We start from the raw sequence: 4,944 nt of genomic DNA, 5'->3' as shown, positions 1-4,944 counted from the left end.
CGAGGCATAAGCCGAACTGACCGGGCGAAGAACGGAGGAAACGGAGGCCGGAAAATTGGGGTGGTGTTTACTTCCCGGAACTAGAGGAGGGTGAGGGAGCCCGCCTGTGCGGGGCGTCCCGCTGGGCGCAGGCAGGCGACGAGTTCTCCCGGCGAAGCGCGAAGAGGGTGCCGGGGCCTGTCCATTAACGCGCACTGTTCCATGAACGAGGACACAGGACTTCAAACACAACACTTCCTTCCCCCTTAAAAAGTAACCTGATAGCGTGTAGGGGGTCGGCGAAGACGCGTGGAGACGCGCTGGCTCTGTGCGCGCAGGGAAGAACCACTTGTAGGCTGGATGTTGCCCGGTGTGCTTTGTAGGTCTGCCCTGGGTGCAGTCGTTTCTTCTGAGGACAGATGCCAGGCTATGTGGGAGGATGGTTCAGATGTCCTTGCTGCTGCCGGACCGCTCTCGGGAGGTGTCGTTAACCTACGCAGGTGGTTTAGATGGCGTGTCATTGTTCCATGCATGTTGACGAGCCAAGAGCGCAGGTCTATGCTTCTCAAAACAGTAGCTTCCTCCTAGCGCGGCTTTCTGAGAACCTGGTGGGCGAGGACGCGCTGCCCCTTAACAAGTGTCCTGCTGCGCGGAATAGGTTTGTATTCCCGGGTCGTCTCTATTTCAGGCTCAGGGAGAATAGCTGTGAGCTGCGTTTTTATTTCGCGCTCGAACATAATTTTCGCTGGGGTCTGGTCTATCACGTTTTGAACTGTCCTGCGCTGCTTGAATAGAAAACGTGCAAGACGGCGCTGCAGCGACCCTGTCTGGTCTCTTTCAAGGGCACGTTTTAGCTCGGCCACGTAGCGCTCGACTTGTCGGTTTGTCGCTGGGTTGTAGGAGGCTGATGTGACTGATGAGATATCGTTGTCACGATAAAACCTGAGAATCTCTGCAGACACAAACGGTGTTCCTGTGTCCGACACTACCTTGCGAGAATTCCGAACGTTGCGAACAGGGATCGGAGGTTCTCAATTACTGCTGCCGAAGTCGTCTGCTGCATTTCCCTTATCTCAAGCCATTTTGTGTAGGCATCTACCAGCACAAGGAAAGTGCAGCCTTCAAGTGGGCCGGCAAAATAAATGTGCAAGGTGTGCTAAGTTGTGTGTGGCTTTTTCTATTCTGGGAGAAGAGATTTCGGCGGATTGCCCCGGCTGCTTTGGCAAGGCTTGCAATTTCGGACTGTTGTTTCAATGTCGTGGTCAATGTTAGACCACCACATGTAGCTTCTGGCACATGCTTTCATGGCAAATATGCCCCTGTGTTCAGCATGGATGAGAGACATAGCTTGTGCGCGTAGCTCACTCGAAATCACAACTCTGGATCCAAATGGAATGCAGTCGTGTTGGGTGCTCAACTCTGTAGCTCGCCTGCGATAAGCGTCGAAGTTGTCCCCTTTGAGTTTGTGCACGTTGCCTTGTTGAACAGCTGTGTAAACTTGCCGGAAAGTTGCGCACTTCTGCGTAGATGCTGCAACTGTGCATGCTGTGAGCCAAGGTTCTGGTAGCAATTCGAACATAAGAACGTCTCCAGGCAGAGGTGGTTTGTCAATTGCTTCTTTCAGCGGCAGGCGGCTTAGCGCGTCGGCATTCTGATGTTCAGTCCCATTGCGGTAGATCATATCGTAATCGTACGCTGAGAGCTTGATGCACCAACGTGTCATTCTCGGAGAAAATGTCGCTGGCATAGGCTTTTGTGTCCCCAAAATGACCAGTAGCGGTCTCTGATCCTTTATAAATACCACCTTTCGGCCGGCAATGTCCTGGTGAAAATGTGTCGCCGCGTAGACAATAGCTTGCCCCTGTTTGTCCAGTTGAGCGTAGTGGCGCTCCGCTTGTGACAACGTACGTGAGGCGAAGGAAATTGGGGCCTCCCTTCCTTGGTCGTCAGTCTGCGAAAGAACCACGCCGACTCCGTACGGAGATGCGTCGCCGAACAAAAGCAGGGGCTTCCTTTCGTCGTAGTGGCTGAGGACCGTACACCTTCGAAGCATGTTTTTCATTGCGTTGAATGCTTGCTGGTGGCGTGGCGATTCGGTCCATTTCACATCTTTCCGCTGCTGCTGGTATAAGTCACTGGCCACAGTAGCTCTTAATTCCAAGAAACCGTCGTAGAACGTGAAGCTTCCAAGAAACGCCCGTTGCTCCTGTTTGTTTGTTGGTGCCCGTGCTCCGGTGATCGCTCGCACTTTGTCTTCGGTAGGGAGGATGCCTTCTGCATCGATTCGGTGTCCCAGAAATTGCACCTCTGACACACCAAAACAGCATTTCTCTTTGCCTAAACGCAAATTTACGTTTGCTAGCATTTCAAGAACGTGCTCTAGGTGCGCTGCATGCTCTTTCATGTAAGCGCCACTGATTATGACATCGTCTAGGTAGACACAAAATTCTGAGATTCCCTGAAGTACTGTCTCCATGAACTTCTGAAATATGGCCGGGGCAGCGCTACGCCAAAGGGCAGTCTTTAGACTTTGTACATGCCTTTTAGTGTGTTAAGTGTCAGCAATTCAGACGTTGTTTCACTCACTTTCAGCTGTTGATAGGCCTGGGTGAGGTCCAGAGTGCTGAACACTCTTGTGCCGCGTAGTACACTAAACACTTCTCCAGGTGTCAGTAGAGGGTAAGACGACGCTTTAGTCGCAAGATTTACGGTGCTGCGGTAGTCTCCGCAAAGGCGTATGGTTCCGTGCTTCTTGCGAACTACAACCAGTGGTGTGGCCCATTGTGAATTTGGGTCGCCTCGATGACACCTTACTCCACCAGTTTGTCCAACTCCCTTTCAACTGAAGCTCGGAGAGCAAAGGGCATCGGCCTGCCTTCAAAAACTTCGGTTGCACGCCGCTTAATAACTCCACTGTGTCTAGGGGTCCTTCATTTCCTGGAATTTCTTCTGAGAATACTCGTTCGTATTTGTCTTGCAATTGCTGAATCACGTTGTGGCTCGGCGTCTGGTGTATGCCGCATATCGTCACCCCTAATGGAGAAAACCCGCTCCTAACTAGAACGCTTGATTCTAGCCCTTCACAACAAGCAGAGATAGCATATAGGTCTGGCCCTTGTAGCAAATCAGCACGTTGGCAGAGCCCAATAGTAGGAGGTTTTGTTCTGACCACGTTCGCAGGTGCGTGTCATCTTGTTGCAAGGATGGTGCTTCTGATGGCCACGAAGTTTGGAACGTGTCCTCGCTGATCAGAGTACAGGCGGCGCCTGTGCGCAACTCGAACTTAATCAGTTTATGATGTACTCACGTTCGGTAAAAATTATCGGTCGCGTGCCGAGATTTACGGGGTTAAGATCATGCAACGCCGATGCTAAAGCTGATGTTGCTCCATGGACATCACATAGTAGCGTATTTTCTCAGGAGTCTACACTGTAGTTAGGCTGCGAAGGCGACTTTATACTGGCAAGCTTCCGCTTCGTAACGCACGCTTTCTGAATATGCCCTCGCTTGTGGCAAAAATTACACGTGGCTGACTGGAATCGGTATTCCTGGGCGTTGTGTTGGCTGTCACACTGCCAGCAGTGTTGTATATTCTTGACCGATTTCGGAACGACAGGAGACTTGCGTACCTGGTTGCGTGATTGATGTAAGCGGCTCGGTGTTCCGGCGCATGTCTCTTTGCTGGTGACCGGCGCTCTCCGCTAGCACGGCGATGTCGTAAGCTTTGTTAAACGTGAGGTCCCTCTCAGATATCAGGCGCTGCTGTAGTGACTCGTCACACAGTCTGCGTACAAATCTGTCATTAACATGACGTACAAAGGAAGCATGGTGGTGTTAGCAGAGGCTGCGGCTTCATGCTACCCGGTAGCTGTCCTGGCTGTGGTCAGCGTCCAAAACCTGCAGTCAGCTGCAAGGTTCTTGAGCGCTGCTACGTAGGCGCTCACAGTTTCGCCTTGCAGCTGATCTTGTCGCTGGAAGTGGGCTCGGCTGCATACCTCCGATGGCCTCTTGTAGTGTTTTCGCAGGGCTGCAACTATGTCATCGTAAGGTGCTTCAGCTTGTGTGCTTGGCTAAATAAGGGCGCAGACAGTGTCGTATGTCAGCTCCCCGCACAACGTTAGCAGGGTGGCCCTCTTTAAGGCTTGGTCTGTGATGCTGTTTGCTTCAAAGTAGAACTTGAGGCGTCCAACCCACCACGGCCATGATGAGCCGTTGAATTCAGGTATTATTCCTTGCAGAGCCATAGCTTGCCAATAGCGCTGCGTAGCGCGGGTTGAATCCAATGCCTCGGCACCACTGTTGTGTTTGCGCGTAGTCGATGTACAAAAGACGAACGCGCTACTATTAAACTGTTAAATTTGTTTATTCACCAGACAAGAGGTTGAGGGAGCCGGCAGTGGGAGTCGTCCCACTGAGCGCAGGCAGGCGGTAAGTTCCGGCGATGCGTGAACAGGGGTGCGGGGCTTGTCCATTAACGCGCACTGTTCCAGTCACAGAACGGACCAGGACACAGCACTTCGAAAACAACACAAAGAAACCTATTCATTGTTCTCGCCTTTCCGGTAAACATGTATAGCACAGTACATGCCCGGCATTCAGTACAGTAAATGTCTAATTTGGCCTCCTCACCTCCCTAAGGCCTATGATATTTTCTGTTTATGAGCAGCTGCGTCCTGCTAGTGTATTTATACCATTGACGCATCAAACGCTGTCCACTGTATAAGCCTTGTAGGGGGCACGGATCTCGTCAAGCCCATCGAGGGCTTTTTGTCCGTGCCCCTAAGCATCATAGGATGTTCGAATAAACTGATATAATATAATATAACATTCCATTGCATACCCTCCAGCCTCTGTAACAGCGTTGCTAAATTAGCCTGATTAGCTAGGGTTCTAGTATTAAACGTTACCAGGGTCAGTTTTCCGCATGCGATAGACGTTTGTCAGATAGACAGGCTAATAGTCTGA

This window comes from Amblyomma maculatum, chromosome 3, assembly GCF_055883805.1.
Source record: "Amblyomma maculatum isolate TAMU_Amacu chromosome 3, ASM5588380v1, whole genome shotgun sequence".
Classification (NCBI taxonomy): domain Eukaryota; kingdom Metazoa; phylum Arthropoda; class Arachnida; order Ixodida; family Ixodidae; genus Amblyomma; species Amblyomma maculatum.
This window is presented reverse-complemented; position numbering follows the sequence as displayed.